This window comes from Lingula anatina, chromosome 6, assembly GCF_051362555.1.
Source record: "Lingula anatina isolate TDL-2025a chromosome 6, LinAna3.0, whole genome shotgun sequence".
NCBI classification, from domain to species: domain Eukaryota; kingdom Metazoa; phylum Brachiopoda; class Lingulata; order Lingulida; family Lingulidae; genus Lingula; species Lingula anatina.
This window is the reverse complement of record NC_141772.1, coordinates 17102476-17117432: the sequence shown is the minus strand read 5'-3', so window position 1 is coordinate 17117432 and position 14957 is coordinate 17102476. Positions and strand designations below refer to the sequence as shown.

At 34.7% G+C, this 14957-nt stretch overlaps 1 protein-coding gene across 10 annotated transcripts in view; it reads right to left on the bottom strand.

Annotated features, from left to right (window-relative positions):
- LOC106150721 (protein kinase C delta type) overlaps positions 1–14957 on the bottom strand; it is a 54167-nt gene that overhangs the window by 30668 nt on the left and 8542 nt on the right. For 4 of the 10 annotated variants that reach the window (XM_087015475.1, XM_087015467.1, XM_087015476.1 and 1 more), the window contains one exon: positions 11083–11155. The exons of 2 other annotated variants lie outside the window; for them this stretch is intronic. The gene's annotated coding sequence lies outside the window, so the exon portion shown is untranslated. Of the gene's footprint in view, positions 1–9404; positions 9429–9479; positions 9504–11072; positions 11156–14957 lie in introns of those variants that run through there. 4 more of the 10 variants (XM_087015470.1, XM_087015473.1, XM_087015471.1 and 1 more) reach the window with 3 other exon arrangements.

Below are 14957 nucleotides of genomic sequence, written 5' to 3'. Positions count from 1 at the left end.
AATCCTACAACACTGGCTACTGCCATCAGAGAAGCCATCAGTGCTCATATCAAAGTAGAAGCTTTTTAACCCATACTCTGGGGAATAGACCTCTTTTCCTGGACTGGATTTCTTCAAACAACTCACGTCACTGGTCTTGCAATAATGAACATGATCAATGGGGTTAAAATATTTCACCTAGCCTGGTTAAGAAAATTCAATAATCCTTAATCAGTTCAATCATAAATCTAAACATGTGGTGATAAACTTATTTCTATGAAATCCTTCCAAGACACTTTTCCTGGCCAATTTACCTGTGGACCCGGCCTGCTTGCTCCAGTCACCTTCTATCCAATAAAACAATCAAACACCTCGGCCCCTAATAGCAAAGGCTCATTTCCACCTAGATTTCCATGGCAACCTGGTCCATACGGTAGTGGTGCTAATGTGAAAATTGCCAGTGCATGTCCCAATATATGAAGCCTGCACCGCCAGTGACATCGATATTGTCCAGCCGGAAGCCTATTGATCACACTGTGCACAACAGCAGTATTGTCTATGCTCTACATACAATAACTTTGATGGATGTATAAAAATGGGAGAAGTGACAATTTATCAATAATCCTCTATTCTTTAAGTATGGTTATATATAGGGAGCCACCAATAGGCCTGCTTCACTTACTTGGGAATAGAATGATCTCCCTTCTCCTTTAGCCACATACCAAATTCAGCAAATCCCCATCTTTTCAAAATTTAGTATGCATATAAAAAATGAGGTATTATTAAAAACAGAATTAAATAAACATTTTCTACTTAGTATGAGACTAATAATTAAGTCTGCACTACATAATTTTTTTTATTATATTTATATTTCTCATTGATGCTCTCCCTTTTTATAATCAGTTAGATGAAAAAGAAAAACTAGTCTTGAAAGAGGATGATGAGAAAAATATAAGCTTGAAAAAAGAACACAACTTTCATCCTTTTTATCTGATTTTAAAGTCAACAGTCAATATAAATCCAGTTTCAAAAAGCAAATCACTGTGGCTACAGTGGGGGGATATTGTAATATCTGACCACTAGCCTGTTACACAATATCAGTTGACTACCAGGAAGATACTGTCATATCTGACCACTAGCCTGCTACACAATATCAGTTGACTACCAGGAAGATACTGTCATATCTGACCACTAGCCTGCTAAACAATATCAGTTGGTTACCAGGAGGATACTGTCATATCTGACAACTAACCTGTTACACAATATCAGTTGGTTACCAGGAGGATACTGTCATATCTGACCACTAGCCTGCTACACAATATCAGTTGGTTACCAGGAGGATACTGTCATATCTGACCACTAGCCTGCTAAACAATATCAGTTGGTTACCAGGAGGATACTGTCATATCTGACAACTAACCTGTTACACAATATCAGTTGGTTACCAGAAGGATACTGTCATATCTGACCACTTGCCTGTTACACAATATCAGTTGGTTACCAGAAGGATACTGTCATATCTGACCACTAGCCTGCTACACAATATCAGTTGGTTACCAGGAGGATACTGTCATATCTGACCACTAGCCTACTACACAATATCAGTTGGTTACCAAGAGGATACTGTCATATCTGACCACTAGCCTACTACACAATATCAGTTGGTTACCAGGAGGATACTGTCATATCTGACCACCAGCCTACTACACAATATCAGTTGACTACCAGGAAGATACCGTCTTATCTGGCCACTAACCTGCTACACAATATCAGTTGACTACCAGGAAGATACTGTCATATCTGACCACTAGCCTGCTGCACAATATCAGTTGGTTACCAAGGAGACACTGTCATATCTGACCACTAGCCAGCTACACAATATCAGTTGGCTACCAGGAGGATACTGTCATAATTTCTTAACACAATGTGTCTGCTTCCTCTTTAATTCTTTATTCCCCTTTGATTTTTTTCAAGGGTGAGAATGAATATATATCTATTGAAAATGCATTTCTATCATAAACAAAATGTGTTCCAAATGGATTTCTGGATTGCAAATTACTATATCTTGCCCATCTATATTAAAATATCAGTAAAAGAATGAAAAACATTTAACTTTCTATTAATTACTTGTACTTCTGTAAGGTTGGCTAAAGTTGTGTTTTTTTTCATATGAAGTGTAGTAGGACCCTCCTGCTCCCTAACACAGCACATGCCATTGCATCCCCCCCCCCAAAAAAAAAAAAAATAATAATAAAGGTGGCTTATTACATCTACTGATGAGTTAATAAGCCCCTTAATCCTTGGCATCATTGTTCTTTATGATCTGTCCTCCATGTGTTAATGGAGAAAGATATCAAATGTTTTCAGAAATAAATGAAATCATAAAGGTTGACTAAGCTGCATCATTTTAATGAATTGGAAATGCTATATCAATTTATAAGCCAAACAGAAGAAAGACAGAAGCAGCATGGAATAATAAGCATGGTGATCTTATGAACAATGTTTCTCAAGACATACATGTAATTTTTCATTTCTGCAAATTGATGTACAAGCAAGAGGCTCGATAGTTCTCTCAAATAAGCCCAAATTTAAGTTCTTTACGAAGTAAATCAAACTTTGACCTAAGTACTATTTTTCCATTTTTTAAAACTAAACACATACACAAAGAAATTGACATGGCACCACATCTCAGATCTTTCAAATGATTTATGAAAAAACTATCTGCCACAACTTATAAAATTGGGAAAATTCATATAGAATTTCTATTTTACTATTCAGATATTGTTTTTTTTTTTTAATTATGATCATACACACCTTACAGCAATTTTTAACACAATGGACCTTACAGAATAAATATCTACAGAAGAAACAGGGACAAGCAACCACAAGGAAAGGGATGACCCTTTGCTCTGCTTCCTACTGAAAATATAACAACTATGTGTCATTCCATCCACATCAAATTTGATCAAATTCCAATTTACCAAGATTAGTGTAAATCTTCTCAAATGACAAATCAATGTAAATCTTCCGTATATGATTCTTGGTAAAGGTCAAAGAAAAATCTGAGGTCACAATATATCTGCCCTACTTGTATGAGACACAGGTCAGCAAAGGAGAGAGATAGGCTAGCAGATTAGTCCATGACATCAGGCTCCAAACACTCCCATGAAAGGAAGGCTGTTTTCATAATGAAGTCAATGTCTCTCTTTTCTTATCCTTAAATGTTTTCCCCAACAAACCCAGACTAATCGAGTTCCAAGAACCACTGACACTGATATTAATTTCCTACAAATTACTGACTCGGAAAAAATACATTTTCCATATGACATGACAGAATTATTTTGGAAAAGGAAGTGAAAGTCACATCAGTAACATTTTGTTTACAAAGGATGCTACATAACAAAACATCGACTTTTTTTTAATCTATTAAACTGAAAATGTTTCTTTTCCAAAAAATGTTAGTGCATATAAATTCCTCAATTAAGGCTTATTTTTAGTGAACAACAGAATTCATCCATCACAATTTCAGCTTATTATTAAGTTTTTCAATTCAGGCAGCCAACCCTGCACTGTATCAAGTCAAGGAAATAGATGTTCCATTAATTTGCTAAAAGCAACACTGAAAACTTGAAACAGCCAGCAAGCAGCTCACATTGTATGTCATTCACTAAATTTTGGCCATATAGTTTTCTGTGGATGGTGATTTCTTAGGAGCAAACCTACATAATCAATAATGAATGGAACTTGTAAAGCATCAGGAACCCTGGAGTTAAATGGTTAACATTCATATATTCATTTGGGATCATCCCAGAAAAAAATTTTTTTGAGGATTTGGAAGAAAGTGGGATTAGAAATAATGGCAGACAAGAAAGTAGAGTTTGGTAGTAATAATTTAAAATTCATGTAATTTAGTCATCTAATATAGTCCATTGCACAACAGGAGGAATTCAACATTCACTGCATGTCTTTTCTGTATTGCTTTCTAAGTCCATATTTTTAGTGCCTATAGTTTCATCGTTTATTGTAAGAAAGGTAACCTCATCCACGCATGGATTCTTGCCTGTTTTCAATGGGAGTCAAAAAAATATTGAAATTCATTTTCATGGTATGGGCCAGCAGTAAAAAAGAAGCCAATAATGTACTAAGGGCTTTTTGGGGGGTTGGGTGTGTGTGTGTGTGTGTGCAAGTCAATGAATCATGAATTAAGCTTTTTCAATTTGTAAGAAGAGTGGGAGAGAAGCCATTACAAGGTATGGTAGCATGGGAGTTGCTGAATAAAAGAATCATATATATATATATATATATATATATATATATATATATATATATATATATATATGAGAAACATAGTGAGTGTGTGTATGGACTTTCAATTGGAAATAATCAATCACTGAGTGCAGCAATGGATGACAGAATTCCTCAAGAGATTTTGTATTATTCCTAGACATATAATGCTGAGGAGTAAAACTTTACAGCAAACCCCTCACTATGCATTGACAAGACCTGGAAAATCAGGCATAATCCCAGTGAATCCTCTGAATACCAAAACCATTCTAGGCACATACAAATATATTAATGGTGGCTCACCTGAATGAACAAAATGATTAGGTCTGTCAATGATGGCGCAGTCTCATTCTCTTCATTGTGTAATCTGCATGACCTTTTTTTTCTATATTTCGTATTTTCACTGCTGATATGATATGTAGCAAATCATTTTCATTGATAACTGATAACACTATGTGAGCTCTTGAAACTTGAATCATGAGCACACACACAATTATCAACTTTCAAAACTGTGTCTTTAAAATATTGTAAGCTATAATAATGCAGAAATATAGGTTTATACTTACAGGGTGGTACCTTGATCATATTTATTCAGTATATTTACTGAAACACCAATTAATCAGAAAAATAACTAATTTTTCAGTCCATTCACATGGTTGAGTATAAGTAGTAAAAATTGTGTATGCACATACAGAAAATCAGTTTGGCCCAAAGGAACAATACAGTCAAATAGATAAAATCATCAGTTAAACATTAGTAAATGGAAACTGCTGAGAAAGAAAAGACCATGCAAAACATAGCCAATGTCATTCATGAATGGATGTAATGTTGCAGACTTCAAGTATATTTCTATTCACAGCTATTCATAGCTGGTTTATTTCCATCAATTAAGATTGACCAGCAATGAACAGTTCAAAATGTAATTCAATATTGTCCTCAATCATTATTGGGCAGGACAGGAACACACACAATAATAGAGTCCCATGAAGTCAGCATGAAAACAGTGGCTGTAAAGATGAATTTGCAACTAGAAAATGAAAACACCAGATAGTCAAAGACCACCTCTACATGAAGGAGTAAAGATGATTTAACATGCAATGACTTTTATATTTTGCTGTTTAAGGATAACGAAACAATGTGCATGAATCAGAAGCACAGCACGTACAACACTGCATAAGGGTATATCTTAGCATAACCTAAATTGTTAAAATTAACAATGGCATCTTGTTAACAACTAAAGCACAGCTATAAATGCACCAATGCTAAATGAAGGCAATTAACACTCAGCTCAGCTTAATTCATGATCATTTGCGTGACTGTTAAAACCTTTTTACTCCTCCATGTGGAGGTGTTCTTTGACTGTCTTCACATTGCACTTGAGGGATTTTTGCTGTGTAAAATCCTCCCATTTCTTTGGTCTCAAGAGAAATTGTTAAATTTGTTACAAACCAAGATATCAGTACATCAAAACTGTATTATATATAAACTGAACATCGAAGGCAAATATATCGTAACCATTCACTTAGCTTAAAAAAATATTATGTACTACTAAACAAGCCTTAAAAATGAAGTACTACTTAGTATTTTAAAGTTGAAAAAGTGAAACAACACTGGTTTGGGAGAAATCACAAATTAGCAATGATGCCACGTAAGTTTGCCATTTCTTTTTAAAAAGAAACAACACTATCACTCTTAGGCTGTTCAGCTATCATCATCACCTAGGTAACATTTTGATTTGACACATTTCTCTCTCTGATAGCAAAACATGCTGAATTTGAAAACAACAGAGATTAGAGAAGATAGAAACTATTATCTTTTGAACAATGACAATCAAATAAATAAATTGTTCTTTTACTTCTTACTTATAAATACTTTGTGACTCACCCACAGGTTTTATTGACTTTTTTACAAGTCTGAGGTAGTCAAATTTTGTAATCTCAGTTGATGGCAATATATACTGCAAAACCTGCATTCTGTCCCAGCAGAATAAGAATGCAATTTTCTCCAAAAATAATTAACAGGCAAGATGACAATATTCCCACTTGTCATGCAATATCTATACCTTAGGCACAAAATAAGCACTTTCAAATCAGCTGCCATTCTTTCCATCTGCAGCTGTATTATTCTATTCATTTTACAGTTCTTATTAAGATATGAATTAAGACCATCTTATAGTTCAAGTAATGAATTAAAATCTACATTTAGACCATGCAAGCCAGGTTCATTATCACAAAACTATCATTAGCTAATGGTTATTGCACCCCTACTGTTAATTCAATTGATCTGGGTATATGTATCAGAAATGGAGAATCCTGGAACTAGAAGCCGTTGATTTACAGTCTTTGAGAAACAGGCCTCTGAATCTGCGAACATTATGCACGTGCACACACACACACACATTCCTCTGTGCCATTCACTGATTTTACCTTCCCCTTGAATTCACCCAGTTTTATAAATTTGAACCTTGATATTTCACATTACAAAGTGAAGCATTCACTTCGTATCTTCACCTAAAAATCTCTGGACTAATACATTCAAACAGAAAGCAATCCAGATACACTTCTTTACCACAGAAATTGCTTTTCCTCTTTAATTCCCAATGCTTTCTCCTCTTCAGAGCAGCATCCAGGTATGGCCCATTTATTGATTCATATTGTGGCACATGCCTGAGTAGTGGAACAATTGGAGATGCTATTCACACAGGGAGTGTCCTGCCACTCTGGAGGAATCCGCTTCTCATCTACACTAGGCCATTACGCCCACTAGCTGGAAACCATTATCTCTACGCTGCCCTCAGAAGCTAAAATTACCCAGCATTCTTTTAGCAGTGAATTAACGGCAAGCAAAAATAGTTCTTGTCTCCACTACTATAAGCACTAATGGGTTGGTAATTTAGTAATTGATGTCAAGATAGAATACAACAAACATTACGTCAAAAATCCAAAATTGAACAGCTTTTGAAATACAATCTGATCATAGAACATAATGCATTCATACAATTCAGTGCTTTACAAGACAGACTTAAAAAAACCTGCAGATACAGTGTCTGAGTATAAAAAAAGAAAAAAATTAACAAATAGGTTTTCTTGAGAGAGAGGGGCATGGCTATCAATTAATATTGCATGTATCTAACAAATCATATATCGTGAAATCTGTAAACCTTTAATAAACCAACACACTGACATTGACACCAATCTCTCTCTTTCTCTCTCTCTCATGGCAATTTTGCTTCCTTTTTAGCCTAGTCTTAATCAACCCTATTTATAAGAAATGAGATGGTTTCAGTGACAATTGATTTTCTGTATGACTGTTTTTTACAGTGTATGCATGGAACCTTCATAAATGCCTCAGACAGCTGGAGGCAAAGCATCCAAAGTCATGTTTCACCAAGTTGTACTGGAATTTGAGTAATGCATTATTTCTAAGACTAGTCAGTCGTGCTAAAGAAAACCAATTCCTGAGTAAAAACAAGCTGAACTTTCTTTTTCTGGTTCACATTTCTGTGATATGTACACTTTGACTAATATATTGTTCACTAAAACTTTTTTTTATCACAGTGTCCTATTTCAAACAGTTCACAAGTTTGATACTTATCTTATAGTATGTATGTATGTAAGTACAGTTCACAAGTTTGATACTTATCTTATAGTATGTATGTATGTAAGTTATATATATATATATATATATATATATATATATATATATATATATATATATATATATATATATATATATATATATATATATAATGATTACCTCTTTAACCAATTATTTATATCCTGATATCATTTGTAATATCTGCATACATTTAATCTTGAATGAAAGGAAAAGTAAATTGGTCCTGTCGTCTCTTTTTGAGTGGGATATCGTAGACACAATATTTAGGGGAGGTTCCAAACTTTTCCAAATCTTACATTAAATTAATTAATAATGGATTTATATATTGATAAAAATGTCATCAAATTAAATAAGACCTTCCTTTTTTTATAATGTAAGGTTCATATATGGCGCATGCTCAATTGACAGACCATATTTTACATCATAACCAGCTATGGTGGAGTAGACAGAGTGAGGCACTATTTCAAGACTGTTGTAGAGAAAGATCAAAAATTGGTCAATGGCATTTAATGTCTCAGGGGCCTGTGTGAACACTTTTTCAGTCTTGCTCAGCAGATCATTGCATTGGATGTAAAATTTTGAACCCCCCTTAATCCCCCACTGGTATTCTACAACAGTGTATAGACACAATGAAAATACATTGCTTGGCAGTACTGGAGGTCCACTAGGGCAGTATGGTCAGCATGGGACTCTATAAAAATTCTGACATTTAAAGTGTGAATTTGGGGAAAAGTGTCAAATTGTTGTTGAGATGATATATGATATCTGAATGGTGTCTGAAAATGCTTATCTTAAATATATATATATTATTGATATAATAAGTCCAAAGAACGTTTAAAAACACAACCATTTGATTTGCTGTTAAGAATTACTTCAGATGGTATAGATCTTCTTCATTTTAAATTAATAGTTTGTTTGAGGATGAGGAGAAGATTAATTCAGAATCTGCTAAAACCCCTTAAGAAACAGATTATATGCCCTGCTTGTGACTAGTTTGGCATCTTGGCAATGTTGTTTCGGGCTTTTCATCCATACTCTGGTATCTAAGTCACAAGGTCCTCACTTGAGTTTCCCTGTTGAAAAGCTACATGTAGGTTACAATTGAGAATGCAAATACATTTTTATTTCCTTTTTCTATGGACTGAGCAGATTTTGGTGCTGAATATGAAATTATTTATTGAGATTCTCTTAGGTTGGTATTTTTGTGCATAATTTTGTAAAAGCTTTACATAACTACTTATAGAAAAAAAGTTGATCAATCAATGATCTAAGGCAGGCTGACAAAGAGAAGACAGGGATCCAGGCACTGTCTTTCATAAAATATGTTTAAAGCAGCTATTTACAAAAAAAGTGTCATAAATAAAACAAGGCACCAAAGCTGTCAAATGTACATAAAAAGACACCTGTAAATTGAGTAAAATCATGTTTTAAAAGAATGCAAATTAAGGCATAGCTTACTATGCAGTTTTCAGACAACATATCAAACTCTGCAGTTAATATCTGAAATGACAACTGATTCTTACCTTGGCATTCTCTAAGTACAAAAACAGCCTGACATTTCAATAAGAAATCTATCATACAAGAGGAAGTGTGCTTACAACTAGTGCACAGGTTTATTTTACTGCCAAGCTTCCAGACAACACCTTCATCCTAAGACAGCTTCCTACTGGTTCTGGCAGTGAGTCAAACATAGCTGTCACCTTATAGAAAGTCTGACATTGGAGAAAAAAAAACATCCATTAACAAACTAAAACAGCCTTACATATTGCATGCAGGAAATTAATGCACAATGCACTGCTAACTACAGGCTTCATGTATATATATATCATTCATGTGTATTCTGTATACTACAATAGGAGAGCAATGACCTGGAGAAAGTGGTCTGTTCATGAATTTGTGCACTATTGGAGATGATGCTTTTAGGGAACATATGGCAACTCTAAAACAAAAAAGAAAATTGTTTTTAACTTAATCCAGGAAGTAGAGGGGTTTAATTAATGCAATATTAATGCTGTAAGTGAAGCTGGGAGACTGTGTTCACCTGTGCACCTACACTAGGTATGCTGTACTTGTAAACCTGGCAGGTGGCAGTAATCAACCAGCCGACTGCCTCCTGTTAGTTTAAAAACATTCTTATTAAACCCTGCCTCTGGCTATCAGCACACATCACTGCCTTCACTGGGTCTGGTTTGCTGTACTGCTCACGAGGAGTTTAGATACAATGTGTTAAAACTCCGAGATGTATAAATAAAATGACATCTTCAGGCCTAAATAGGAATCAAGTCTGTGCTTCTTGTACACTCACCTTCTGTAAAATATTTTGAAACATCAAATATTAATGCTTTGCACAATTACTGTATGATTTAATAATGCTAACACTGTGATGTCTATATTAACACAGAAGAATCTTGGACACCTTCAATAAGAGGCTTGTTTACTTTACCAGTGATAAACCAGGGTCCATTTCACTTGTATCTATCTGACAATAGGTCTTCAGTACTCTCTCCTTCTTTCCACACACACACACACACATGCACGCACACACACACTATCATACAATATCTAGTAAGCTGACATTAAGTCAAGGAGTTGTCATTTATGTATAGCCATGTAGATAGCCTTGTTTTGTACTGGTAAGTGGTCATTTCCATATACATGTATTCCCCATGGTATAATGCCGTCTTCATTTTGCAAACACACACTGTAGTCTATTAGGAAAAGGGTCTATTAGAACTTCTTGAGTGGTTGACACACTGGGGTTTTAGATGAGTGCTTATCCCCTATCCCTCACAGCTTTAAGCTTGGTCTAGATCTAAGATAATTATTGATCCACTCATAATACAGCACATTCCCCCATGTCCTGTAGACCCCAATACAAATGTGAGAGCATAGGAATCATGTGACCTGTGACAAAGATATAAAGATGGCAGTCCACCCAAATGGTCCATCTGACCGATCCCAATATGGGCTGAATGCATAAGAGTTTTTGTGGGAGGTATGCTGTACAAATGTATGTGTGATTGCATATGGATCAATTAGCAGGACCCAAGCACACCCCAGCGTCATATGAACGTGACCACAGGAACAATGCACCAGGACATAACCTACAAGCACATGTTAATAAATACCACATGTCGAACAATCATAAACCAATGAAGTAAGTTGTTAATGGGGATTTAATTGACAGTTACCTGCTCTTACCTGAACTTTATAGCTTTCCAGGCTGGTTTAACCTTGGTGCTTACTCTAGAGCAGCTTTGTAGTTGAGACAGCTCTGCAAATACAAAAAAAAAGTGTAAAATAAATGTGGTACTGTACCTAGATGAAGCCTGTGTCCTCAGGAATTCATAACAACATACACATACTTGGTGACTATAACAACAATGGTTCAAAGTAGTAATCCCCTTGGACACTTAATGCCATACCTGCACACCTGACAATGTATATATATATACACACACACACACACACATCTTGCTGAACTTCATAATCATATAAATAACAATGGTATAATATGAACATGCTTCAAATTGTATACCCTCAGTCTATACAACGCACTGACACTTTCCACTCATAGGGAAGAGAACCTAGGCTGCTCAGATGTATGACCTAAATACCTCACTCAGCATTTGACAAACCAAATCAGATACACGGATTCTAAATTGGTTGACTCCTCAGCAAGATCTCCAACCCGACTCAGTGATACTCAGGGTGCTACAGGTAGTAAATAACAGAAATGCTTCAGTAACAACCCAAATCAGTTGCACTAACCTTCCATCAATGCGCACCTGTGTTCTTACCTTTAACAGATCAAATAATGTGAGATTAAGGAGAACGCTGTGACCTCAATATCTATGAATACCTCTGTCAAAGGGCACATGTTTACTGTGAGCATTCACACAACTACAGGTGAAATGGGATGCATAACGTGTGTGCATATGTATGTGTGTGCATGGTTACATGCATGCATGTATTACAACTTATTATTATTTTGTTGTTAAAAAAAGGCAGATCTCCTGGCCACTTACTAGAAGACCACCAAATATATTCAAAATACAGATATTCTGGGTCAAAAAATTGGAAAATATATGAATTTTTGGCCTTAATTTAAATACAATTAAAGTACTTGGCAAAAATTTGGGACACAGTTCTCTTTTTTTAAGTTTTTGAGTATGAGAATTACCCTAACTACAGTAGCTGCTGCCATCTTAAACAAGGCTTTCCCACAAAGGGCCATCAATAATGTAGTCCTATTTTTTTCAGACTCCTATGGTAGTTCCTTCTTTATTGACTTTATGGCATTGACAATTGTGTTGCGGCATTTTATAATATTGTTGATCAATTGCAATTTGATACAAATGAAACTTGTTATTGCCTAGATTAAACTTAATTCATATCAAATAACTGATGCATAATTTACCTTTAGATTAATCATTACTCTGGGGTAGCGCTAATACTCGCCAATTTAGCCCAATGCTAAAACTGACAAATTGGCCAAACAAAAAGGACTTGATTTGATGAATTTTAGTCAAATTAAAACCATTCTCATAACAAATTGACAAAAAAAAAAAAAAAAAAGATGATTTGGCACTGTGCTACCCCAGATTACTGCATTTACAATGAAAAATGCTTTATTATAGCAATGTAATATTGTTCTAATTGTTGTTTTTTTCTGTTCCAATTTTTCATATTTTCCAGAAAATAAAACTTTTTCTCTTTTTCTTGTCATTAATAAGAATACATGTGTTATGTCTAAGGGCTCATTCCTTATAACACTATCGTTCTAAGTAGATCAATCCAACTCTGTGAGGACTCTCACTGAATGCAATCTGATTAACACATCTCCTCTTGTTTGTAATATATATACTTGTATAATCACCATTTTTTCTGTATTATATTCAACCCCAGCAGGAAGCACGTTAATCTGATTGTATTCAGCAAGAGTCCTGTGGACTTTGACTGAGCTATGTAGAACGATGGTTTAATTGGGGACAAGCCCTAAAAGTACAAAAAGGTTCTTAAACAAGCACAGAGTCAAATTTTTCCTCCTTTTAATTAGGCATAGATATTAGATATTTTCGTATTACAAATCATCATTTGATATGTTTTCTTACAAAATGAATTCTGAGAAGTCACAGGAAAGAAGTCAAAATCTTCCCCTCATTCTGCATGGGACTTACTATTGTGTATGGCGCTACTTGAAGATTGTAAAGATATGATCAAGTGTCCTCTCATGTACAGACACCAAGTCTATATACCTAACAGTTTGTTGATATAGTACTAGTACAGTAATTCTCTATCTACTTTCTGATAGCGTGTCACTGCCCTTGATATTGCCTTTAGTTTACCTATTGCATTGTGTCCTCTATCGATCACGAAGTTCAGAACATAGCACTGCTGCATATTTACCTATGATAACCCTCTGCTCAAATAGTATATGCCCAACTTCCTGTTTCAATAAAAATGCTGTTTATTACAAATATATTGTATGAAACACTTCACCAAGGGGCATTTCTCACACATATAGTGATACATTAACATGGCACCTTTTGTTGGCCATCTTATCTCCAGATGGGCATGATGAAATTACTAATATCAAATATATGTATCCCAGAGCAAAGAACAAAGTACTTTTTCATTGTGGTTTTAGTGACAATTACTAAAAAGCATCGAGTTCCTAGTGCAGTGATAATTAAGAGATGACTTCCAGACATATACTAAGATCCATATCACCATACAATGTCTGTCATCACATAATATATAATATTTGACACAGTCAGAATGTCTTAAGGAAAAGGCTTATATATATTTTGGACTAAAAGTTAAAACTTGGAGCCAATGCATAATAAACTGTGAAAATATCTGATTAGCTCTTATCAAAAATGTCAAGGGTCAATACCACCTAGTTACCACATGTTGTCATCATGTGACAAACATCATATAGTTATAAACAATAGGACGTTGTCAACAGCAGTGCCACAAATGATAAGGACATCTTTTGCTCAGGTATTACAGTTTTGCCAGGCAGATGAACAGACAAAGCATATATAGTGATAAAAATTCAGTCAGCTACTAAAGTTCATATTATTTGGAGTTTACTGCCAGCTTTGTAAATAAGGCTGAGTATGTTTGCATTTTTTTTCTTTTTCATGGATAATGTTTTTGCTAGTTTCTGCATGGGAAACCACATATTGCAGGTTTCTGCATAGGACTCCAGTACATTTTTGCATGGGGTACCAGTTGTAGTTTATTGCTGGTTTTTGTACGGGGCACCAGTGTAGAGCAGGTTTTTGCATGGGATAGCAGTCTATTACAGATTTTTCCTCCACACTTTCCCTGTACCCATCCTGCACCTTGATAAAGTGAGGACAAGGATGGTGGATTAAATCTTCTGGTCTAGACTCTTGAATACAGATGCAAACATGTAAAAATAAATAATAAAATGCAAAAAAAAAAAAAAAAAAAAAAAAAATCTTGAAGCTGATGTCCAAGAGACAGGAGAAGATTAAAGAGTTACCAGATATGTGACAATACAGCTGGTCTAAAGCAGTTCTGGAAATCAATGATAATGCACAGCGTATGTTATTTGATTATAACATGGCACCCATAGAGAGGAGAACTTTTCAATGTTCTGCAGCTTCTGCCTAGTTAATATGACAGTTCTGCTTTAATATAATGGAGGCATTAGTGGAATTGAGCCATAATATTTTGTAGAATAATATTGATCAATATATAGTGACTAATGGACTGTATCATAGATAATATATTATATACAATGCAATTTTTGTAATCCAATCTTTTTAGCATGGAAAGTCAAAATAAAATTACACCAAATACTTAACATTAAAATTAAGCCATCAAATTGGCAAGTCAAAATCAGATTATCAATTATTTAAATGACTTGATTATAATTATTTTTGACAATCTAAGCTCAGTGCTTTGAACTTGTCAGCAGTGCACTAGTAATATACTAGTTGAAAGACGTTCCAAAATGCACATCAAGGCAAAATGTAATTATGATATTTTTTAACGATTATCTAAAACTATATTTCTTCTCATATCTTTCTGTGTCTATC